We start from the raw sequence: 27,104 nt of genomic DNA on the forward strand, positions 1-27,104 counted from the left end.
TCCTTCCATCGACAGATAAAAATTCTCTTAAGAGGAAGAAGAGAAATCATTGGTCCTTTCATATGTATGAACTATCACACCTATGTTATTCTATCAATTAAAATGCCTAAAATCAAAGGAGGACAATGAGTAGGAAAATAAATATTGTTTACTTTATGTTATAGCTTGATGTAGTGTAACTGTTTCCCTATTCTTAATTCCCCTGTTACTTATCAACTTTTACAAAAACAGTACGATTTTGCTTGCACAGCATGAAACAATTAAAACATATGTATCCTTAGCTGGATTTTTGCATTCAAACACACATACACACACAGAAGAATGAAAACCCACATTAAAGGAATGATATGGTTGAAAAGCCATGTCAACGCTTGAGGAAAATCCAAAGGTAAAATTTTTCAGACAATCTTGTTTTAACTTGTAGAGGATATGAGTCGCAATTCAGCCTTTAATTGCGTGATTATATTGTTTGCTCCCAAGACTGCCGCCTCGTATGGTGTCTGCGACAGTCACTGATCATTGAACGCGCAGCTTTTCGGTTTATTTTTAATCTCTTTGTTCAACATATGTCCTCAGGCTTTGTTTAAAGCTATCTAAATCCTGTCTGTAATATGGAATTATTAATGTCGTAATAGGCTTTTCCACGGCATCCATTGTTACAGTACCTTGAGCATATGAGGAATGTTTCTGAATTACTTTCGTGCGATGCAGCTAATATCACCACTTTACAGATTGTGCAAATGGGACACAGAGAGATTAAGGTCAAACATGTCTATTAATTTAGGTTGCCAGGCTTGAGATGACTGGGGTTTGCCTTAGCGAAATACTTAGCATCATGAAGCACTTTGTACGTTCAAAGCATAGCTCCCATGGACTTTAGACACAGCTGTGAATGATAACGACTTGTACAAATCAGAGCCCAGGCTCTCAGACCGAACACCAGGCATAAAACGACCACTCAGTGGCCAGTCAGTTCAAGCAATTGGCTCGACACCACACAGGATTGCTGTGGTGCTAGCAGGCACACCACCGATAATTTTCAGAGCAGTATTCCCTGCAGCAGTCTTCCTGCTCTTTGCCCGTCTTGACCTTGTCCCACTCCTTTTTTTCCTCCTCTCCTAGACCCAGTCTCAGCTCCAGGATCTTTGTCCAAGTGTGTTTCCTTCCATGACCTCATCCAGAGTAGGTCCAGCTTTTGCTCAGCTTTGCGCCGGCTGAACCCCCTCCTGGCTGCAATGGTTCCAGCAAGGAGGACACTGCGAGCACAGAGGTAGCTCCCAGGGGCTGGAGGAGGATGCTCAGAACCATCAAAGGAGCGGAGAATATCGCTGCCAAAAATTCCCAGGCGGGTCTACCTCAGCACTACGCTAGAGACTGATGAGCAAACTTGTAACCCCCACTCAGAAATTAGCTCAGTGAGCAAGATGAGCACAAGGAGGTCGTGTGTCAGTGCGACACACGGCTGCACTTGGCAAAGGTCCTGGTTTAGGTGCCAGTAGCCCAGTGGCCTCATCTGCCCAGCTTGTCAGGTCGGCTGCTCGCCAGCCCAGGGATGCCGACGCACCCACAGAGCTGCGTGCTCATGGCTCTGAGCCCAGTGCACTGCTTGCTTGCCTGGGAATGGCTGCACCAGGCTGCTGGGGGCTGCAGCTCCGCTCTGCTGAGCGCACACAGCCTGAGGTCACGTCGAGATCTGTAGTCTTCCATGGGAAGAGCAGAAACCACATGCCTAAAAACAAACACCGGTGCTCCAAGGAGCAGAGGCATTGCAATTTCTCATTTTTGCAGCAGTAGGATTTTGATTCTAGCGTAGGCAAAACATCTTTCACTTATTCTTACTGACATCTGAATATTTTTTTTTGTTTAAATTTTCTAGATAAATTCTCATTATGCCAAATTCCCCAGCTGGGGTATGCCATAATAGGCAGTTTGCAAAGGCATAAGCAACTCGAGAGGGGTAAGGTATAACCCAGGCCCTGATTTTCATAAGACAGCAAAGACAGGAAATTTAGATGCAAGGCTACACTGAGTAAAGACTCACTGGTTTAATGGAATAACCTAATGTAATGTCATCTGAGAAGCACCCATGAAAGACTGCAGCTTGAGATTCCTCCAGCACTCTCTCTCTGATTTGGAAAGGGTTGAAAGCATAACAGGGTAATTGATGACAGCCGTGTGGGCTTTATTTTACTTTATTCAGCAACAGTCGATAATTTGATGGAGATGAAATAAGGGTGCACCATGGCTTTTCATTTCATGCACACAAAATGCTTGCAAATTTCATCTTCCTTGACTGCACTAGGATTGTAGGTCTGTGCTGTCTGGTTGTATTAATTTTGTCCTTTGTGGAAGGTTCAGGAATACATTTCTGGGAAAAATACGACAGTAAATGGCTGAAGACAGGTACATGAACCACATCCTATAGCTCATACGTCATACAGGTACAACCTAGTGACACTCTGACAGTGCAGGGTCATTCCAGAAAAGGCATTTATAATTTTTAATTAAAATGCTATTTGAAAGTACATGAACATGGTCTATCAACGTCACTTGGAGAGTAATAGGACTTATCAAAATGAATTCATATTAATCTCTTGACATTGCTGGCTCTCCCCAGCAAAGTGCTACTCGCAGGGCTGTCCTTACTCCTGATTACAATGGTGGTGTTTAATTTTATCTGAAAACAAAATGGCCAACAGGAATTAAACCAGGACCCTTTCTTTTTTTAAGCAGTATGCATATTATTGAGAAGCAGCAATGAAAGCAGATGGTACAAGAGGACCTTGTATAATGTATAGTCTTAATGATCAATTTTTCCCCCATCATAAATACCCACTCATAACAGCCCAACTGAATTTGACTTTGACTTTGTGTCCTCTTTGTATTGATTTTCCAATAGTAATCTAATTCTTGCATATATCTCCAGAAACTGACAGCAGAAAGGCAGAAGTTTCCATGTGTAAACATGAGTTTTCACACAGCAGACCCGTTAAAAGCCACGCTTGTTTAGACAGTTAACAGAATAGCACCATACGATGTACCGGACAGATTTAGACATGTAAAGACGGAGACCGTCACATGGGGAAAATACAGCACTGGTGCTAATGAGGTACCAAATAAAATAGATAGTGAGACATGTCTGAATCTAGGAATTGTACAGAATATGCTAGGAGCACCAGGCTCTCTCTAAAGTAGCCAGTGGGTGTGTGCAGCACCATGCGGGGCTATGCCATGGTGATAACAGGGAGCAGCAGAGCCAGGCCAGCGCAGCGCTCGCAGCAGAATGAATGAGGGAGGGCAGAGAGCCATCCTGGCACTGCCTCACCTCCTCCTGTCCCAGAGCGATTCCACAGCTCCCTGCAGTGCACTGCAGTCTGTATCACAAGGAAAAATGTTGGGGGAAGTAAGCTGATGCACCAAGAGGTGTGTTGATGCAGCAGCTGGGAATGTTATGGGACGGTGAAACAGGCTGGCATACATCTAGCCTAGCCTATAGGAAACCTCAATCCACATCTCCGAAACCACCCCTAAAAATGTCTTTACTCATGTTCTACTAATAGTAACACCACTACTCTCTTATCAAACAAGGCATACCTATGAACCAGGTCTCTCTTTCCTGTAGAAAAAGGTCTCTCTTTTCCTCTCATTCCTTACCAGTGAATGCCTTCAGCAGTCAAACGCCCTCAGACAGGAGAGAGAACTTTACGTTTTCTTATCCCGCTTTAATCCTTCAACAGCAGAAGAGGTAGGATGTTTCTCTGTGGCGTCTAGTCTGGAAGAGGTGTACCAGGGATGCCCATCGGATGGTCCCTCCAGGTGCTATCAGTGGACAAGCGACAGAGCTGCCGGTCCTGGAGGATGCTGCTTCAGCTCCTGGCAGGCAGGTGCTGTAAGCTGATGCAGAGCTGTGTGGCAGATGCACTCTCAGACCCCAGGACCGACAGCACTTGCCAGTTAAGGAGCAGGGGATCTAATCCACAGGTGAGCACTTCCAGGGCCAGCCACTCAGGGCAGGCTCCTGATGGGATTTTCAAAAGCAGAGGTCTGAATAACTGGGGGTCTAAATCCCTCGGTAAATTTGGCCCTGTGTATTTTCAGCTCATCTCAGGCATTATATAGAATCATAGAACATCCTGAGTTGGGAGGGACCCATAAGGATCATCAAGTCCAACTCCTGGCTCCACACAGGTCTACCCAAAAATTCAGACCATGTGACTAAGTGCACAGTCCAAACTCTTCTTAAACTCCAACACGCTTGGTACTGTGACTCCATCCCTGGGGAGCCTGTTCCAGTGCGCGACCACCCTCTCGGTGAAGAACCTCTTCCTGATACCCAGCCTGAACCTCCCCTGTTGCAGCTTGATTCCATTCCCTCGGGTCCTATCGCTGGTCACTAAAGAGAATAGGTCGGCGCCTGCCCCTCCACTCCCCCTCATGAGGAAGCTGTAGACCACGATGAGGTCTCCCCTCAGCCTCCTCTTTTCCAGGCTGAACAAGGCAAGTGACCTCAGCCGCTCCTCATACGTCTTCCCCTCTAGGCCCTTCACATCTTCGTAGCCCTCCTCTGGACACTCCAACAGTTTCGCATCCTTTTTGTACTGTGGTGCCCAGAACTGCACACAGTACTCGAGATGAGGCCTCACCAGCACAGAGTAGAGCAGGACAATCACTTTCCTCAACCAATTAGCAATTCACAAGCTGGAAGTTACCTTATTGAATTATTCATATGCAGATTTCATCTAACCAAAGTATTTCAGAAAAACTGTTAGTTCACACATCAAAAAGCCAGCAAATGTCAAGCTCTGTCATGAATCCTTCACTCGGTAAAGTGGTATTCACAAAAAAAAATAATAAAGAAAATAATACTATTATGCATCAACTGCTTTTATATAAACTGCCATAGGGATGTCATTACATATGTTAGGTCAAATTTTGGAAAAAGCAATGTACAGAAAAGGGACACACCCACAAGCTAAAAATTTACTGTAAGGTCTGTAAATCAGGTCACTTCATCTTCTGACTGCCCACACAAGTTGTGGTCCCTCACTGCACAAAACTTTTGCATGAAACTGCCTTTGCTGTTCCTTCAGTTACCAATGCGATGACCTGCTGCTTCCAACCCCAAAACAGAAGTGGACCCTATGTCAGATAATATAAACTTCACTAGTTAGCTACAGCAGAGGGAACATCCTACCAAATGGTTTGCCTCTACTGCACAGGTAACTTTGTCTTCCAGGTACTCAATTTTACCAGCAAGTGTGTAACTGGCAGAATGGTGATACATTGCTGAGAACTGAAAAGGCAGGTCAAAATTTAAAAACCTCAAGCCAACAGAATAATATTCAAATTGCTAGAGTAATTTTCTGATAACTCTCCGCAAGAGCCTGTCCTGTATACAAGTAGGCACACACATATACTACGTGTAACTTAGCCTGCCTGAACTAGTGTATTTCAACAGCCCAGAGCTTTTTTCCAACTTGGTTTTGACTCATTTCCCACACAGTTACATATATAAACTTGGCTTCCTATCATTTCCTTAATGTATGCACATATAAACCTGAAAGTTTTAAAGTTGTGAGTAAAGTTTCATTTTGATTCTCTCTGTTCAGATTAGGAATTTTATTCGGTGCCAGCTGTAGAGTAACTATTGGATATATGGAACTTTTTAATGTTTTAATTAAGTAAGAATTTCTCTCATTTGTATAATTCATTCATGTTACTCTTACAATTTCATCTGGTTAAAAGTGAAATATGCAAAGTGTCAAGTAGATCTGCCTATCATAAACTATTCCCACCCCCCTAAATTAGAGACCTTGGCAGCAGTATTTCTGGAATGCAGTAAACATTTCCTTTAAACCTATACAAAATACATCTGGAAGACAATGCCTATGAAAATGCCTGTGGAAAAGAGACTGTATAAATCAACTAATCAGGACCTCTAAAGCAGAACAATAATGTTTATAAAATTAAGGTAAAAGATACAATGCAATTAGCATGGTCATGAATGTTGGATATGTAATAAATAGCAGATAAGTATTTGCAAAAGGAGAAAGAATATAATTCATTTACAATGATCTAGGACAAATAAGTCAAAGGATCCTTTCTCAATTTATTGAATTTTACCCAACACCAAGGCTTCCTCTGGACCAGTTTGGCTTTTCTGCAGTCTTTGGCCAGAGTCATGTGACTGGAGCAAAACTATGAATTGCTTTAAGCACTCCCAGATGCTGGGGTTGTCAGTCTTAGCTGATACTACTTCCAATTCTTGTGGAAAAAGAAAGCATATATTCTCACTGTACGGGGCTTTCAACTGAGCAATCTCCTGATGGGGAGACTTGAGTTTAAAAACCAGAGCAACCAACACGATCAACTGGTCTGATTTCTGTTGCTTGATGAAATAACAATTGATTCTGCTGTTGCTGCTGCTATTATTTTGTATCCTTTATACTTCTAATTTTGTGCTTCCTGCTGCAGCAACCTTTGCTGTTTCAGTGGGACCGTGCGTGCTGCTGATTGAGCTAAGCCAGACTTTCACATCACACCTTGTAAAGGCAGCTAGTATTGCCCTTATGGGAGGCTCTTTCAAAAGATGTTAACTTTTTTTTTCCTCTTTTTATCTCAAATTAACACAACCAGGCTCAACCATATGTCATTTGCACTTAGAGAACAGTACACCCTGTCCTTGGAAGATCTGCTTAAAGTGTTTATGCCTTTTCATACTGAAATGACATAAAGCAAAAAAGGGTGTATGTTTATAATTTTACAATAAATGTTTGTTAATTTACTGCAAAAGAAAGGTCACATCACCTTCTGCTCAGCCTTGCCTCTTTATTCACAACCGCATCCATCCATCCTTGCAACAGAAGTTTGTTGCAAGGACTATGTATGACAGTCCTTGCTTACACTCTCTAGATGAGTTGCAGACCTCGCAGATTTGTCAAGTCTTGTGTTGGCCAAAGGATGGGAAATGACAGATGTGCATCTGGGTAGGAAATCTCACCCTGAATTGGGTAATGGAAACCCCCAAATACAAAGGAAGATCACATGGTACATAAATCCCCCTCTGTCTGGGCAGATAACGAGAGCAGGGTGGCAGGACAAGGCTATTTCTCCAAAATCCACACATTGCACCAGCTGCATCTCCACTCCTCTGGACCCCAGCCTAGGTTTCTTGGGCCAAGCACAGCACGATGCAGATTTATTCCTCCTGCGATCATCTGCGTCTGATCCCAGGTCAGGAAACAGCTACAGCACTACACTGCAAATGTAAGAAATGCAAGTGCTGTGGAAGAAATTATGATACAGGGTCAAAACTGTGATTCTCCCACTGAATTCAGAGATTTGATTGGCTTGTTGATCTTGGCAAGAGTTGAATTTCACCCCAAGAGAGTAACTAAACAACTACTTTAACTGCAATTCTCTTGAGTGTTACATCAGCATCCATATAGTTATGGATCATGGCAGTTAGAGGACAAACTGCACCTCTTATTGTTGTTCAAGCTCCAAATGACAGCCTTGTGTCGCTAACTCTTCTCATGGTAGGAGTCTATAATTTTGCAACTCTTTGCTACTGCAAGTATTGGTCACACAAGTGCCAAAATGTCCCTCTTTTCACAAATGTACCTTGCTTGTTCAAGCCAGGGAAAGTAGGTGCAAAACTGAACTCTGGTGTTTTGAAAATTCTTCTCCTTCTAACAGAAACTTAAATATTAGATGGAAATCAATCATGGTTAGACTACACCCTCAGCCAAAAGCAAAGGAGAAAGTTTGGTGGAGAAACGACACATTATTTTAGAAAAACATGGACCCTGAATGTTTTCTAAAAAAAAAAAAATAAAATACTTTAAGCTTCAGAAAAGTGGAAATGGCTTCATTTTTAGCCTTGAGACTTGACCCAGGCGTGATCCCCCACAAGGACAAGTGACTGTGTATTGTATATGCATACAATAGACTAACTGTTAGACTAATGGGGGGCTGCAGGAGGTTTCTGGGGCCCCTTCATTAAACTAATGACAAACATTCATCTCTTGTTACAGAGGATACATTCTCTCCTATTTTCCTGTTCTCTCCTGACTCCTTTTGCAACTCACTGTATTTTCTATTTTTAAAAGTCTTTTCACTTGTGTTCTCTGAATTCTTAAGACAACACAAGATGAGTAAAACACTTTTTATTTTCTATTTATTACCAGTCAAAATATCTAGTATTAATACACAACTAAGGTTCTTGTAATTACCAGTCTTCTTACTTTGTATTGGAGACATTTCAACTTTTCTGAGCTTGTGGATGTGGAAGTCTAAATCCATCTTGGGAGTGTTTTGGATGCACAAGAACTACAAGTTCAGATATTTGCTGTAATATTGAAACAAAGCTCGAAGTTTTATTATTTATATATCACTTATTATATGCCTAATACCAGAAAAACTCAGCATCTGGTATCTGAGTTCAGTGGGCCATACAGCAGGGGGTCAATTAAATTGCCCTGCGTACTGCAAGCCAGGACTCCTATTGCTCTCAAATTGTAAGGAGACAACATGCCTTCCTCTGCTGACAGCCATACATGTCTCCTGATGATCTATGGAACGGCAAGATCTTGTGTGACACAACTAATTTAATCTTCTCATTTAAATTCTTTCCCAGCCTCTGCAAAACTGAGTGGCCAAATGGCTACACAGAATGAGTCTCCAGGCCTTCGCTTCATTTGCGAATATTTGAACAGATATCTGCTGCCTACAAGTCTGTAGAAAGGTGAATCCTGGTTTACAAGCCTTACAAGCTGCCTTTCCCAAGTCTTTCCCTTTCCTTGGGTAACTCATTTACTGTTGGGGCAAAACCACACCTCACTTGAAGACAGTCACATATTTCCTGTATCTCAGCCATATGAATATTCCTTCCATTGGATTTTGTTTGATAAATTACAGGGAACAAAATTAAAATCAAGATAATTCACCAACACTACCTTCAACCCTAAGGATGCCTCTACTTCTCACCCCTTGGATCTGTCATATAGGCCTTTTCTGTCCAATAGATTAAATAGGTTTGTTTTAGCAAACATACAGCTAAGCAACCATAACTAGGAAGGGGGTGATGGTAGTCTTTTTACTGGAGTTTTATGGCTGGGAAAACTCTGAGAAGCAAGCAAACATATCAAACCTTAAATCTATATATTTTTAGAAGAGTTTGGATAACATTGCTTATTAAATGGTGAAGGCACGCAAGTACCCCACGTGTTGTTTTTCTGCATAGCTCAAGACTTTTGTAAATTAAAGCAGGGCTGGAAGATCCCAAAGAAGTTTGGCAGAGAGGCTGTGAAACATTTTATAACCTTTACATCATTGTCTTATGTTTTTCAAGGGAAATTACTCATAGTGCGATTTCTACTGTGAGTAGAAATCTACCCCCTCCTGCAGCACTGCAGGCTAACTTGCAAAGAGGCAAGGATTAGCTAGTGATAGCAAGGTGAGAATTTCCATAGTTTGTCCAGTGTCTCCTAATTTAAGCTCTAACTATCCTTTACTAAGTGAATATGAAAACATGCTAGTGCTTTGGGAGCGCCTGCGGTCTGAAAGTGCCCAGTCTGAAACAGGACGCTTGGTGTGCTATATACAACTCAGTCAATGGCTTCAGAAAGCAGGCTGCCAGATGTTTGCACTTCTAGCACGCTCTGTAACACTCTCTCCCCAAAAGGAATGATTACATACCTGCTTTGGCAGTGTCGCCAGCTAGAAGGAATTATCGAAGAGGGTGTTTCAGGGACAATGATGCTTAAAAGAAAAATTTTTGAGAAGTTTAAGAAGCAAAAAAATACCATCAGAAGTCTTGAAGCATGCAAGATGCTTCTGTAACAACAACAAAATTGGACAAACTGTATTCCAGTTGAATGAAAGCAAGTTATAGGAAGGCAATTCTAAATTGGAAAAGAATGTAAAAAAAATACAGTAGGGAAATTTCCAAATTGAGACACATCCTGTTATCACCACCCAAATATTTTTTTTCCCCATGGCCACTATTTTCCAACATTCTACATTTAAGCATGTGCCAAATACACATAATGCCGCATTATCGTTTGAAGAAGACATTGCCTACCAAGTAAACCTAAATTGCCACTGCAGGAGTTCAGTTTTGAGCTGTAATCACTGTGTGATGCAAGAATTCTCTTTCACACTTAAAAACAGTAGTACTAGACCTGTAGACAAAGGACTGAATCTCATATTGAACACAAGTACTACGTAAGGAAGAAAGGTAAAGCCTATTGGAATCCTGCTGTGTTTTCTTTCTGTTATGCATTTGAATGTGAGAAGAAACTGCTGTCATTAAAACTGTCAATTCCTGTTGGGATTTGGCTGGCTGGGAAATGAAAAATGCAAATAACTGAAAATAGGAAAGTGTTTTAAGAAATTCCAAATACATCATGTTCAGAATATGCACAGTTCTTGCAAAAGCCAGACACGGACAATCTGACACTGTCCCCACACACGGGTTCTCTGGCTGGCAGGGTAGTACCTGTTCTGCAAAGGCAGCTGTAGAGTATGTTCTGATTTAAAAAAAAAAGAAAAAAGGACATGTGGAGAGCACCTTATTGCACCTTAGAGGTGTGTCTTAATTTTCAATTGTAACTACCCTTTAAAATAATTTGAACTTTTGATTTTTTATTATGTGGGCTTTCCAAGCATGCAGTTGTTATATTCTGTTATTATAGTGGTAGAATCCGCAGCAGTCTTTCATGCTGGCATTTTAATCACTAGTACTTATTATTGCAAAACTTCTCACAGGCAAGACTGATTGGTAAGATCAAACCTCACATCATTTACAAGGTCTGACATCATACATCATTAACTAATTTACTATACATCATAGGTCATTGATTTTCCACAGGGGAAAAGAACAAAAGGAAAAAGAAATTAGAGTGAAACTGGCATCTACTACTTTCTTCCCGTGGATCATTCTGTCCATGATAAGTGTTCCTATTTTCACCCATTGTCATTTCATGAGAAAAATTTTATTACTTAGATGTGTCACAGTCTTGCAGTCTTGTTATCAAGATTATTTCTTTTTAGATGTGCAGGTTTTGTTTCTGAATGTGGTTGAAGCATTTTGCCCCATAAATGTACCTGACATAAGTATGCTTTATATCTTTTCATCTTATTTCAGCCTTTCCATAAAATCAATATTCTGATTCTGTATGAATTGTAACTAGCTTCCTGAATAACCTACCTTGCATAATAGATTTTTTCTTACTTCTTACTGTCCTTAGTAATAGCAGCAAAAATGGAAGGGAGAAAAAGACAGCAGTGTTTTATGTTATCTATTCTTTGTGTAATATTATGCTGGTGAATGACTGGATAGATTTTTCTAACTCAAATTGCAGTGTTAATATTTTGGAAGCAGAGTAGTTGTATACATGATGGACGTACAAACACTATGCATTGCAGCTTAATTCCTATTCCCTCCACACTACAAAAAGGTAGCTTGCTTATCCACTTTCAGATGACGCAGTTAGCTGAGTATAATCTAGTTGAGGAGAAATATGTCAGCTCAGTACAATTTCTTTGGTGTTTTGTTGTTACAGAATACCTGTCACATAAGGGGTTTTTGAACACAGGAAGAATGAATAAATTAATAGGTGATAAGCAAAACTTGTCTCTTACATTAGTCAGGGATACAGATCAAACTACAATACTTAACTTTGACCTGGGGCCTTTCCTGGGGAGGTTAGAAGTGATTTAGAAATACTGCTACTTTAGAGGCTAAAAAAATGCAGCTTCTTGCTTACAGAACAGGCATGCTGCTCTTGTCAAGGTTTCCAAAGCTCAGTGCAGAACATGTCCTCAGCTGCCTGCCAGATGCTATGGGCACTGCTGACTGCTCGAAACCTGGTCCTCCCCTTTGCTTCCATAACTGGCTGCAATTTTGCTCTTCTCCCTCCTGCCTCCTCCTTTGGAGGAGCCCTGTTGTCCTTCCCAGCCTTCGGCAGGCACTGTCATCCTCTTCTTCCTCCACACCTTTCTTCTGGGTGATACGAGCTATGAACACAGTGCAGTTATATTTGGTTTCTTGTCTTCCAGATTCACTTCAGAATGGTCTCCTGTCCAGAAAGAAAGCCAGAAATGAAAGCTGTTGAAATAACATTCGTTTTGAGACTTCTACTTTCAGTCACAAGGCAAGCAGGGCTCTGCCCCAGCGAAATTACTGTTGGGTGCAGCAGAGCAGAATGGGAAGACCCGGGGTCACGTCAGTGCTCAGCGATCCTAACGAAACACTCCGGTGGGGTACGGCTTGCTCATCTCACAAGTCCCATGGCCCAATTACTAGGCTTAACCCTGGTCAGAGCTCTCCAGCGTAATGCTGTTGATCTTTCCATGTCATGCCTCCCAGGCATAGCATTTGGGAGATAGATGCCTCTTTGTGGCCAAGAGTTGACATGCTACGTTTTAAAGTGTTCTGCTCTTGGTGTGGGGTTTCCGATGCTACTGAAGCCTCGAATTTAAATCCCTGGAGAATAAAACAGTGTGAGAATGTGGCTGAAGCTGGTATATATTAATGATCGACTTGAACTGCAGAAGGCAGAAGTGAAAACCAGTAACAAGAACAGAAGTGTAAAACATGCTCAATGGCATTTTCTGAAGAATAGACATTTCAAGGTATAATAGCGATATATGCATATTATATGGACTAAGAAAGATAGACAGGATGCTTAGAAGACTTGATCTTCACCTAAGATGATCTGAAATGAGAAGCAATCAGAATCAAGAAGTGTAATCTGGAACAGTGACATTAAGAAGGGGGCGGCATGGCAGCAGAGAGGACGTGCTGAATAACGAGTTGAGTCACCACTGGTTAACAGAAGATGTTCAAAAGCAAATGACCGAGTCAGCTGGACCAGGCAGGCTTCAATAAACATATCAGGACCAGAAAGAGAAGAGTGCAGTACACACATAGAATGGAAGAAAATAAAGCTATTCTTCTCACTATTGTGTATTTTCATTTCAAAATATTTAGGAGGTATTCAAGCCTTCTCAGGGAGTGCTGTGCTTCTAAGCTACCAGCTTCGCAATTACGAACCATCAGAGTCTAAGGACAGCACAATTGCAACTCAGCAAGGCTCGTGCCTGAGTGTATTCAGGTACCAACAGTGAATTAAATGGATTCCAAAAGCACATCTGTACACATTTTGCTGAATAGAAATCTATGCTATTATTTCAAAAATCTCTCTCATACTTACTGTAACGTGAAAGGCCAAGCAGCTTTAAATTTTAGAGGTAGGAAAAGATTGCATATCTTTGAATAAGCTTAAAAGTGGTGTGGAGTGACTCCAGGAACAATCCTAGCCAATTACGGAAACTGAAGGACATAACAGAAGGCAATACTGTAGTTGTGGTTTGTGCCGTTACCTTCAATGAAAAAAAGCAATGTGCAATGGGTACAGCTATATATCATTCGCTTTCTTCTCCTGTAGCCAAGATCATAAACATGAAAAACACTTTCCAAAAAGGGAGACATGTTTTTGCTCATGTAAAACACGTCTCTTTCCGAATTACCGTGGTGAAGGCTGAGCATGAAGATAATTATTTTCCCCCCCTTCAAACGCAAAACAAATTTCTAGGACTATGTAGGGGTGAGAAGGGGTAGAAAAACATCCAAACTTTTACCAAATAGTTTCTCAGAATTCTCACAGCTCTTGGATCCCTGTATCATTTGTGGCCCTGGAGAAGATAGCATTAGGAAACAATATATATATTTTTTTTCTTAATGTGTAATACTGTATAGTAGCTAAACACTAAACAGTGTTTTGTTTTTGTTGAAATAAAACAAACAAACAAAACCAAAACAAAGAGCAGGAGAATGGTGGAAATAGCTCCATGAGGAACCTTGGTAGGTCATTTAGCACGTCCACCGCTCCCAAGGTAGAACTGGCTATGCCTAACCTATCCTGAAAGATGTTTGCACTTAAACATCTGAAGAGATATTCTTCGAACCTCTGACAATAAAGGGCCTGCAGCCTCACTGGACACACGCTGCCACTGCTTCACTATTCTGACTGGTGAAAAGGTTTCCCTGATGTCTCAGCTAATCTCACTTGATCCAGTTTGAGTTCATTACTTCTTGTCCCAATCACAGCAGTTGTGGAGAACAGCTTAATAACTGTTTTTCTTTTTCCTGGTGGTCTTTAGAATTTCTGCTAAAGCATTTCTAATTGTTATTACCATTTTTCTAAATGATCTTTTCTCTAAGCTAACTGAAACAAATTCCTGTGCCTTTCATCACCAATCTTGTTTCCTCAGGCTCTGCTCACCACTGTTGCTCTCCTACGACTCTTCAGTTGTTCAATACACTTTTTATGACGTGGTGCTGAAAAGCAGAGACAGTACTAAAGTTTGATGATGTCTCACCAGAGCAGGCAGCTCTGCCTTGAGCCATTTAAGTCTGCTCTCTGGGACCCAAACTTCTCATTTTCACAGACAATGCAAGCAGCAAGGTGATGAAGTGAGTCCTAATTAAGAGTCCTAATTATCAGTGAAAGTTGGAAGCCAACCAATAATCTTTTCACTAACATTTTCCTTGAAACATAACAAAAGTAGTCTAAATTCTATTCTCGTGCAGGTATAGGAACATTAATCAAGGCTCTCCTGACTTCTTGGGCAACCTTTTCTTATTCCATACAACAAATGACAGGATGTGCAAACTTTTAACTTAAGCTGTTCTTTAACAAGGTTGTCTTTTTCTAAGTAAGTTAACAAGTTACTTAGAAACTAGAGGTGGGGATTCATTTCTGCAGTATGTAAGTGATTTAGGAGCTTTATTATGTATTAAAGGTTATTAGATTAGTTTTTTGAAATATGTGGCCTAGATCTAAAAAAACCAATGTAAGATCAGAAATAAAATGTTTATTTTTTATCTATGTTTAAAAATACCCTCAAACCTCCTAATCCTTCTTTGTATGTCCTGTTCCAGTCTCAATTTCTTTTGTTTTTATTGTTGATTTTTTTTCTTTTTAGAGACACATATTTCCTTGATGTATTTTGACTATTAAAACCATATTAAATGTACAGATTTTTAAAAGTTGCAAGAGTCATCTTTGTTTTTCTTTTTCCAAGCCAAAAACATCCTGTGGCTCAATTAAACTCAGTATTTGCAATTTGGGAAGCAAAAACCCTCCAGCAGCCTGTGTTCCCTCATTACAGCCTACCTCTGCACAAGGACAAACTGTAGCTCATGGCCTCTGCTGAGATTCATCGAGCATGACCCTGCTGCTGAATTAAAAGATGACCATGCAGCAAGCCTCAGCACCATAGGTCTGATGAGTTATATTACTCATTCTCTGGTGAGCTCCTGTTCTGGGCTACACCCGATAACCTTCTCTGTGACAAAGTCTGGTCACAGATCTGGAAATCACGCCATGGATGGTTCCCAAAGTGCAATATGGACCCAGCTGCCCCAAGTTTGTCTCCCTCCACCTTGCACAGTTTTCTAACATTATTCTAGCAGGCTGTGTACTACAAAATGTTTCCCACATGACCCCCATGGAATATGACAATAACCTCGGTTTCATGCTGTAAAAACATTAACATTGCGGGCTGTAGTGCAGCTCAGATTGCTTCAGATGCTCTGAAATGGAAAGAAAAAAAATAAAAAGAATAAAAACAATCATCTCCCGGGATCTCAGTGCATCAACTGAGGTCTCAAAAAAGTGCAGGGTTGAGCACTGCGCAGGCCATCTGGGCACTTTCTGCTTGGAGGGCAGCCAGGCACTGGGAGGACTGACAGGATGTGTCCTACACCACTTGGCCGTGTATTGCTTCCTTCCGTAGTTTATTTAGCAGTACAGGCATACCTAAATGGTCTGAGGCAGGAGGAAGGCTCACCACTCATCTCACACACTTTACATAGCAGAACTATGCTTGCCTGTAAATCAAGTGTTACTCTGGTAAGAGCACTGCCTCTTTTTGTAAATTTAACTACGGATAAGGAGTAGTTTGACAGTAGATTTGGGAACACACAAATTCTAAACCATCAAACCCTCTGCCAGATGATCAGGTTGTATCCTTGCCTCCTTGTGGGTAAGTGTACAGAATTGTGAAACACATCAAGAGTAGAAATGTACAAAGTAAATGTATTACCACAGGCAAATAAACAGCTCAGCTGGGTAAACTGTCCACAAATTACACATTCCTTCCCATTATGTAATGTAAAACACTTCCTTTTCTGCCAGAAACATATATTTTTACTTATAAAACTTCAGCTTTTAAGTCCCTCAAGAGCAGTAGTAATTAACAACTAAACTGACCAAAGAAGAACGTGCCTGTAAGGTTGTGCAAATACATTCTCCTACTTAGTGCTATTGAGATGTAAACAAAACCTATAACCCTCAGGATATAAGAATAGAAGAAACAGCACTAAATATTTCATGGTGTTGGTAATAAACAGACAGGAAGTACTGAGAGATGATAGCTGGTGTTAGCTTCCTGTGTAAATATACGCAAAAAACCACACCCCAATCTGAACTTAAGTATATGGACAAAGGTTCTGGGAAATGGAGGGCTCCCCCCTGGTTGACAAAAGAGTGGTTTGGGAGCATCTGAGCGGGCTCAACGCACACAAATCCATGGGTCCCGATGGGATGCATCCACGTGTGCTAAGGGAGTTGGCAGAGGTGATCGCTGAACCGCTCTGTCATCTTTGAAAGGTCCTGGAGAACAGTAGAGGTGCCTGAAGACTGGAGGATAGCCAATGTCACTCCGGTCTTCAAGAAGGGCAAGAAGGAGGATCCAGGAAACTACAGGCCGGTCAGTCTCACCTCTGTCCCTGGAAAGGTGTTGGAACAGCTTGTTCTGGATGCCATCTCCAAGCAATTGGAAGAGAAGAATGTTATGAGGAGTAGTCAGGAGTAGTCATGGATTCACCAAGGGGAAGTCGTGCTCAACCAACCTCGTTGCCTTCTGTGATGGCATCACCAACTGGGTAGATGTGGGGAGAGCAGTGGATGTCATCTACCTTGACTTTAGCAAGGCTTTCGATACTGTCTCCCATGACATCCTGATAGCAAAACTGAGAAAGTGTGGGGTAGAGGAGTGGACAGTAAGGTGGGCTGGGAACTGTCTGACTGGCCGAGCTCAGAGGGTGGTGATCACTGGCACAGAGTCCGGCTGGAGACCTGTGACTAGCGGCATTCCCCAGGGGTCGGTGCTGGTCTGGTCTCGTTCAACATCTTCATCGACGACCTTGATGAGGGAATAGTGTCTGCCCTCAGCAAGTACACTGATGACACAAAGCTGGAAGGAGTGGCTGACACACCAGAAGGCTGTGCTGCCATTCAGCAAGACCTGGACAGGCTGGAAAGATGGGCAGGAGGAAACCAAATGAGATTTAATAAGAGCAAGCATAGGGTCCTGCACCTGGGAAGGAACAACCGGACGTATCAGTACAGGCTGGGGGACAACCTGCTGGAGAGGAGCTCTGAGGAGAAGGACCTGGGGGTCCTGGTGGATGACAGGTTGACCATGAGCCAGCAGTGCACTCTCATGGCCAAGAGGGCCAATGGGATCCTGGCATGCATTAAAAGAAGCATGGCCAGCAGGCCAAGGGAGGCGATCCTCCCCCTCTACTCTGCCCTGGTCAGGCCTCACCTGGAGTACTGTGTCCAGTTCTGGGCTCCCCGGTACAAAAAAAGACAGGAACCTCCTGGAAAGAGTCCAGCAGAGGGCCACAAAGATGATACGGGGCCTAGAGCATCTTCCCTATGGGGAAAGGCTGAGAGACCTGGGTCTGTTCAGCCTGGAGAAAAGATGACGGAGAGGGGATCTCATCAATGTGTATAAATACCTGAGGTGTGGGAGACAAAGGGATTTGGTCAACCTCTTCTCAGTGGTTTGTGGGGACAGGACAAGAGGTAATGGCCATAGGATGGAGCACAGGAAGTTCCGCACCAACATGAGAAAGAACTTCTTCACGGTGAGGGTGACAGGGCACTGGAACAGGCTGCCCAGGGAGGTTGTGGAGTCTCCTCCTCTGGAGATATTCAAGGCACATCTGGACGCCTACTCTAAGGAACCTGCTTGGGCAGGGGGGTTGGACCCGATGATCTTTCGAGGTCCCTTCCAACCCCTTCTATTCTGTGATATGACAGGGAGAAAGCAAGGTGGTAGAAGGAAGAAGGGCATCCTCGACTGAATTCCTATGTTTCTGAAATTTCTTGTACTGGATTCAGACAAAGTTTTATACCATTATTAAATTTGTGATCAAGCTGGTGCTCTGAAGTCTTACCTCCCATGTAAAATAAAATTGTTCCTAAGAGTCATGACCATGAAGAAATCCTTGAAAACATGAGACAGAACTGACGCAGCCTTATCTTCAAGAGACCAAAGGCAGTCAAAAGAATAATTTTCAATTGGTGTGAACAGCTCATCCCTATACAATACTAACTCTGAAATCTGAAGATGACAGATTAAATGTTGACATTGTTATCATTTACTGCTGATCATTTTAGTAGAAAAAGTCTGCCAATATAAAAACTATACTTAAAGACAAGAATATGCTTGTTTTACTTAGAGCAGTGAATCAGCCTCCTTGTATATGAATGACATTATTTTCCACTTTAAGCTGATTGTACTATTTCTGAACAGAATCTCAAAAATATGTTCATAAATCATTCTTTTCTGAATATTTGTGATGAACTCAATTTTTCAAGGCCATCTAGAAAAAAAAACTAGAGGCAGTAGCTGAAAATTGATTCACTCATCCCAAATTGAAAGGTCATTTTTTCAAGTTTTTATATTACTTAGTCATTGTGACAATTATCACATTTCTATCATCAAATTAATTTCAAGTAAACTTTATTTTTCACTGAAACCTATTGCTTAGAATTGGCTTTCCATAAGTTTCTTTTGGCAGTCTTTCTACTTGGTTTTTCAGGACAAGCTCCTCAAAGCAAAGCGAAAAGAGGAAGTCTTTGACAAAACCTGAACCTAAAGCCTCATTAGCTCAACTAACATTTGGCTCCTCTGCTTTTTTTGGCACCTTGGACCATCCTGGGGCAAAATTATGTAGATTTTCGAAGTCTTCCTTTCAGAGACATAGAATGGGATTCTCTTTCACTAGGCTTCTTAACAATTTGTTTTCTCCATTACAAATGCATTTTCAGTTGGTGTTTCATAAGTTTCATTGCTGTTGCATATTCCTCTCTGGATTTTCTGTGTGTAAATTGTGAGCATGCACATATATCTATATATATGAATAATGACAAAAACACCACACCAAACTATTTCAGGATTTTAACGTCAACAGTCTAGGCAGATGAGCACAAGAATAACAACTTACTATCTTCACCGACCCAAATTTATAAATGTAGAATGCTAGGTGAATATATAGGGATTATGTGAAAAACAAACAAAACAAAACAAAGAAAACCGTGATACAAGAAAGGACCGGATGGCAGATTAAAGAGGGAAAGTGGAAATGAGAAGAAAAGTTACCACCTGGATTTTTTAATCAACAGCAACAGTACAAGTTGTGAAAAAGTGAAAAACAGTGCCTGAAGACACAGTAATGCTGTACTCAAAACTTTCCTTTTTAATGTAGGAGAGCTTCAGATGGCTGGAACTTTTGCAGCCAGCAATCCCTCTTTCTTGACTCCCAGAACTTCATCCTCCAGCAGAGGGGCAGCACTACATATGTTTTTCCTCAAGAGGACATCTACAGTCTGAAAGGTTTGGAGTCAGTATTTCTGGGCTAGCTCATTGCTTCTCATCTCCAGTTCAGATATTTCAGTCCCAGCACTTACATCTGTATTATTGTTTTCAAAACTTTAAGACATTCTGTCCTTCAGGAAATGTTTTTAAGTAACAAACCAAAACAAAAACCATGACTGGGGTGGAAATCATCACTCTTAATTATGCAAAGATTACTATGAAGGCCAGCAGCTCAATTTTCCTCCTTCACTGTAAGGATGGCACCTTTCGGCACCAAGACAGGGCATGTGCTCTGTCCCGAGTAAGAAAAAACACCTCAAGAGTCACTGTGAGAAGTAAAGAGCTTGTGAATTTTTCTGACACCTCTTGCCCAGCTACTGCTCACATCTGCAGTTCCTCAGCTGATGAGACTTGACATCAGCACTTGAAAAGGCTGGCAATCTCCACCTGTGAAGACAGTTTTTTACTACGTAATTTTGACCATATGGATACAGCATCATCACTTTATTTCATTCTTTGAAATATCTCTTTTCATGAATTCCCAGGAAATCAGGTTTTGCTCTTCTGCTTGACTGAAGCTGACCAAGTCATCTATTGCATTCTTCCAACAGGTTGAGCTTTTTCTTCAAACTCTTTTGGCTCTGGAACAGATCATTCATCCCCGATTTTACTATTTCTCTCTTCAATAATCTGTAACCTGTCTTTGAAATAAGTTTCCAACACTTTTTCTTCAGGCTACCCCCCCTTTCTATATAGAATGTAAAAGGAATGTAAAAGGATTTTTTGTTTACTTGACTGAAGTTTTCACATACTTTCAGAACAGAATGCACAGCCCTATTGCCTACAACACTAAAAGTAACTGCAAATGAGTTTGGCATTAGCACTTAAGCCTTAAAAAAACATTTTCATCACTAAGAACATCATGAGGAACATTATTTCTCTTGGCAACAGATGGTTGAGTACACACTGCGAGTTTCAGTGATGAAGAAAATGTTAAGACTTACCAAGAAGTAGTAAGGCATACACAGGAGGTGGAGCTTAGATAGGTTGCCTAGATCATTAATAGAAAATTATCCAGACAAAGTGCCAAACTACATGTAGGAATGTATATGTATAGAATATATGTACTCAGTGGTGGTCTACAACATCTCCAAATGACAAAAACTGCTAGGTTTACAAAAGTGTGCTGGATCCCTGTCAGCCTTTTTTTTTTTTAAATAAAGCTTTGGCTCTAAAGTTTAAAAACAGAACAGGAGAAACACTCAGCCATGGTAAAACAGAATGCTTCTTTTCTGAAAAAGATCTAAACCTAAACTAGGCCAACAGATAGTACTCACAGAAACCCTACTTGTAATCCTGCTCCACAGATTTGGGAAATTTCTCCGTTATTTTCCTTAAAGCTAGCATGTTAGCAATCCTGAACCCTTATTTGATTTTCCACTGGGAGAAAAACAAATCCAACAACCAAATTTTGAATTGATTATACTAAAGGTTTCCTGAACCTGGCTTTCAATCTCGCTGTGCTCCTACACAACATGAAGCCTCAGTGGAATTCACCTCAGCGTGATAAAAATGAGATACACTCCGCAGATTTTTGCCTTTCTATCAGCACATTTAATCAACAAAATATCTGAATAACTTCTTTTTTTCAAATATTGGCCATAGTGATCTGGATTTACACTGCACCGTAACCTCTCTTTATCTAGCTACAGACGTTCTGGGGATGAAGGACCTGAACACACAATTTTCCCTGAATTGTGCAGAGGTAAGAATCTATTTCTGCATCTCCTCTTTCACAGAGCGTATAAAGCATTTACTCAGGTAAGGGGAACAGAGGACTGGCCTCCCACTAGCATTGGATCATATGGGAGTCACAAGTTAATTCTTGCAGTATTCACAAAGTAGAACTGGTTGTCAATAAAGATGCACAATTGCAAACATCAATCTGAAAATATCACAATTAGCATTTCAGTCTCTACATTTAGACTCAGGTGCTCAGGTACACCACAGGTTGAATTGAATTTCTTCCTTGTTCAGTTTGCTATACTGAATAGTATTTCAAATATGTCACTGAATTTTGAACATGGTTCCGCAAGCTATTTTATACCCCGTACACAATATTATAATGCTCATATTATAATTACAGAAACTGTGTATTACATGTATAAATCAAGTAACATGCAGGCATTCCATAGCTTGGTTCTGCCCTGTGAGATCTGGGTGACAGGTCACAACACTACCATTTAGTGCATATATACATTAAGCCATATATTCAAAAATTCATTAAACTCCCAGAGGGCTTGAGTCTGGTACCGAGATGAAAAGACAGTGATCAAAACAGACAGTTTCGTACTTCTGGAAGAGCAGCTTTTTTAGGAGCTGCTTTTTTTAGGAGAGTAACTTTCAATAGCCCTAAAGACTGAATTCCTGTGGTTTTCCATATCTAAATGATGGGTGGCGTCATCCCCTCCAACTGCCTCACCAACACACCACTGCTCTATTTCAGAGATGCCCCGGAGCTGGTTATGTCCACACCGGAGCTAAAAAGCTTGCCCGAGATGGTCTGAGGTTGGACATCTTTGCCATGTTGTTCTCAGCTTCGGGGCCTGTTGTGGTACCATGCACGGTGCAGAGCGACTCTGCACCCCAACCAGGGGTTGCCCAGGGTGCCTGCTTGTAGGGCTCACGATCTGCGTGCAGCTCCGTGCCAGCCAGCCTCCAAACAAAGCCTCCTGGATGCCTGCCTGTGCAAATGTTCCCGCTGTTATCTGTGCTCTGTCATCGTGCCAGTACTCGGGATGAGGTAGAAGTGACCAAACTAGGAAGTTGCTTAGACACGGTACTTATAATGTAACTGCACGAACACAGCGCATTGCTCTCTTTGGTTAGGACTGGTGAAAAGGAAAGACCATGAAGCACACTACAAAACACCTAATTATTCAAACGGGTATTGAATAGCTCCTGTGTATTGTGGGAGCGTGCCCTCCGTGATGTTAGGTCCTTTGTTACAAATGCACGCACTCGAAAAAAGTCATATAATTAGCGTGAGTCCCATGATAAGGTTAAATGCTCTCGAAGCCAAGACACATACATTTCCACATACATTTCATATATTAATATTAGAATGTTATATTTCTGCATTTTTATGAGTGTTTTTCACAATGCAGGAAAAATTAATATTTTTTTTCACAGAAATAACTAAATGAAAGCTTTTATGTTGGCTTATTTATATCTGAAATCCTCAGTGAGCAGCATTTGTGGAACTGACTTGTTTCAAAGTCAAAAATTCACTAGGTTTGTTCCTCTTTCCATAAAAAGAGGCCCCTGAAATGTCATTAAGTTCATGAAACAAGATGGTAAGTGACAGATGACTGGATGAATGATCTTGGCAGTTGGCAGTTGTGCAAGATTGCAGTCTCCTGAAGTGGGAAAGAAACCTTTGATGCCTTTGGCTTTTTCTGAACAGATGATGTTCTGAACAAGCCTGTTAGAGTTGAAAGTGAGGGGAGAAGAGGGTATCATTTTTGCACAGTTCTATACTCATTATTCCCATATGGAAAAATGGGCCTAAAAGGCAGGGGGGGTGGGGGAAGCAGCCTGCATTCCTTTCTATTTTTAAAGGACTGTCTTCTTAGAAGATTTTAAATATGTTCCCAGCATTGATATTTTTAAGCATGTCCTGAAAACAGGTAGCAGGTAGGATGGGGCATGGAGCAGACCTGTGTGAGAGGAGGATATGCCCACAGGATTGTACCCACCTACAGAGAGCGTTCTGGCTCTACCAGACTAACTCTTTGATAACCCAGACCAGGTCTAGAAGAAGCATATTCTGTTTTTAATTGGACCCTGATGGGCACTTTTGTGAAAACGTAAACATAGGTGATGTTGGAGGAATACATTTGCTAGAGAGCTTTGAAGATCCAGCCAGTGTTGCAGAGGGGAATGGGATGAGCACGTTGCAGAGGAGCGTGCTATATTTCTTTTGGTTTCACTCCCTTCTCAGGTCTCAGCCTTTTGTTTCAGCAAACGCAGTGTTTAAGCATATCTCTAAGTGAGTAATGCAAACAGCATATTTACTATATCAGCCCCAAAGCCATCCCACTAAAAGCCAAGCTGCTGCAGAGCAGGAAGAGTGCGATGGTGATTAGCCTCTCTAGTCCCACCGCTCTCACTGTATTCCTGCCACTGCCTGCTACCAGGCAGATACTACCCTCCAACAGCACTGCTTCCTGTATATAGCAGGAGTGATTCCCACAGGTAGCAGTAGTTCATCATTGCCTCTTTGCAAATACCATCACTTTTGCACAGTGACTTAGAGAAATAAAGCCCTAGTAAATCTCCCTAATATAAGGGATGGTAGAAATTACAGCCACCAATAGATCGGGTTAGGCTGACGTCAAAGCTCTGTGCTCCCTGGAGCCATGACAAAAAACAGAAAGGATGAGCTGCACAATCTCTATCCATTTCATGGCATTAATTTCCCCTCTTTCTTTCAGAAATAAAAAGAAAAACAAACAAACAACCCACCCTTCCTCTAAATTGCACAGCACAAAGAGAATTAGCTACTGGTGGGAACTAGACCTCTTCTCCCATTGTGCTCCTGGGGAGAGTAAACAAAAGGATGGTCCCCCACACCTCACAGCCACATGCCTTATCCCTAATTAGAAGGCAGTATTTAGTGTTGTGAACTATCCTATAGCCTCTCTTGCTTTCTGCCATCACTGTCAAAAATTATTTTTATCGTTGTACGCATAACCCTATTTACTGAGATTTAACCGAACTACAAACAAAATAAACACACATATATATGTATACCTTAGACCCACGTTAGAAGTTCAGTTGCCTCTTAGCCTTAAGACAGAAATGAAGTCACTCCCTACAGGTTAAGCATTGTGCAAGAAGTGTGCTTACATCACCACACAGCATCTTGAACTCTTACCCCCCTTAAGCCGCATCGGTTGATAAATGATACCTACCTTCCTTCCTAAGGGAGGTGAGACTAGCTTATTTTTTATAGCTTAAAGATGATAATGAATTTATTAGCCACACAGAGATTCTTTATATTGGCTTTGCCACTTAGAAGCAATTCATAACAACACTATGATGGCCAATACTAGGCAGATTTCACCCCTCCATTAAAAGACCTTATCCATTTAAAAGCATGACTGCACTGACATTAAGTTAATAAATTAAATATCTGCCAACTTTTTTTCCTCTTTAAAGTGGACTGCTTGAAAATAGATGGGCAGTTACTCAGCAAGACTATTCCTTATCATTCTAACAAGTGAGAGCACAGATAAAACCATTTCCAAATAAGCATATTTATGCATGTTCATAATGCAATGAAAATTACCTTGTGTTGCAAAGCACTGAACCCTGTTATTAGTATATGCACAGCCACACATGCCTAGATAAGATATAAAAACCATCACTGAAGTGGAAAAACAGATTTGGAAGGTGAAACTTATTAGGAGGGAGTAGAGGCAACAGGAAAAGGACATTCAGAAAACTGCACAAGAGAAATAAAAACAAGTTGCAAAGGGAATGGAAAACACGCAAAGAGCTCTCCAGCACTGCTTAGCCAACCAGAAGGAGTTCAGTGGTTTAGTTACAATGAAAGCTTTTAGTGAGAGATGACAGACTTTAAAGCTGAGTGATGAACCATTAGTTTAATAAGTCAAAGCATGTTGGGGTAAGGGGGAGGCTGAAAAAGAAATTGAGAAAGGGGGGTGGCAAAGCGATCCTGCTGGGTACACATGTTGAGGAACCAGACCTGGGCTCAGCCACGGGAAAGGACACACCTTGCATTGAGTTGTGTCAGGCAGCCATGGGACACACACTCCCTCAGCTCACCCTGTGCTTCCTGACACAAGTTCATTTTCCAAGGGTAAAATACAGACATTTCCCCAAGAAACACACCTGAGAGCCATCACTCTTGCTGCCATAGCAGTCAGTAAATGCCTGGGGAGCATTACACTTACAGAAGAAGGTCTAGGGTGGCCCAAACCTGGCTTCTTTCGAGGGACATGGTGTGCCTGACCCATTGTCCACCCTGCCCCAACATCCATCCCCTCACACCACAGCCCTGACACAAGGGGAAACGTTGGGCAGAAGTGCGGGTGCAGCCCTTACCTCAGCAAAAGCAGCTCACTGCTCACTCCTTCCCTACTTCTGACACAGCCTCCAGCTTCCCTGCAGGTAGGAACTAATTAGCAATTAGCAGAGGGGCACACCTCCTTTATTTATTTTTTTCCCCTTTGAATTTTTTTCAGCTGAGCCTCACTACAGGTGCAGCCACACTTGTGCCTCTCTGCTTGGCTCTAGCCCTGTCTCTAGCACAGGATCGACCTTACCCACGAGCATTTCAGCATCACCCAGCCCCAACCCATCCTGCTGCAGGCCCTGTGGGTTTCCTGCCGATAGGCCCAGCGGTCGGTCGCGCTGGGGCAGGGCCGGCATCTCCCACCACAGCGCATCCTCCCCATGGCCACTGCGGTCCCCCCAGCCACCGGCTGTCCTCACGTTGCTCAGAGAGCTGTCAGGAAGCCAGATGTGTGGTGACAGAGCTGGCCCACCTCATTAAAGGAAGAATAACGACCACCCCAATTAACTGCTGGATGAACGTGTGCCGCATCTAACCTTTGCTTTTGGGCATCCAGCACAACTTCGTGTGATTTCTGGAACTTCTTGGCTGGCCGGCAGATTGAATGCTTGCAGCTTTGAAGCAAAAAAGATGCTTTATGAGGCTGCCAGCCCTGCACACCCTCTCAGGGATGTGAAAGACGAGCTGTGTACTTCCTGGCACCTACTGCCTCATCCATAATCCCGACCCAGCAAGATGCCTCGCAGGCATAGTTAAGGTGCAGCTGAAATGTACGAGAGATGATTTGTGAGCCAGGTGCAGTTTAAGCACTGGCAGCAGGAAAATACTTTTTTTTTTTTTTTTTTTTTTTACTTTTACACGAACAAATCTGAGGTTTGAGTGACTGAGAGACGATAAATGCGGATGTGTATTTTTACAGAACATCTTTTCAGAGTAGAGATGGAGTTGGAGCTCTTAACCTCAGAGGCTGGGACGGAGCCATACCATACATGTTTATATGGCAGTACAGGAAGAAAGGTTATCATGTTTTAGTTAACATTTCAGACTAAATTTCTCTTAGCTAACTTTCTGCTCAAACCAAACCTCAATTCCCTCCCCTGCCTTTACGTTGCAAAGCAGTTTCATGCCATAAAAGTGAATTTTGAAAACACAGCTGCTGATTGCCACAACTCCCTGAGCTGAGTTAAATCTAGCAAATATATGTCTTGTGGAATTTAAATGTTATCTTTCTTCCTATTAAAAATTGCACTGGAGGCTCTACTGGAGTCCCGGCTGACCTCCAGAGTCAGTGCCTGCATGTGGCCACCCGCTTGTCTCT

At 41.9% G+C, this 27,104-nt stretch overlaps 1 long non-coding RNA gene across 2 annotated transcripts; it reads right to left on the reverse strand.

Annotated features, from left to right (window-relative positions):
- Positions 1-4,927: 4,927 nt before the first annotated feature.
- On the reverse strand, positions 4,928-27,104 carry LOC310897285. 2 transcript variants are annotated; one of them, XR_014582184.1, is made up of 3 exons: positions 25,816-27,104; positions 9,700-12,083; positions 4,928-7,258 (listed from the first exon to the last, which is right to left on the reverse strand). It is a non-coding gene; the product is annotated as an uncharacterized lncRNA (long non-coding RNA). The 2 variants fall into 2 exon arrangements; XR_014582185.1 differs by having other exon boundaries at positions 4,928-7,282.

Source organism: Anser anser, assembly GCF_964211835.1.
Source record: "Anser anser genome assembly, chromosome: 3".
Classification (NCBI taxonomy): Eukaryota; Metazoa; Chordata; class Aves; order Anseriformes; family Anatidae; genus Anser; species Anser anser.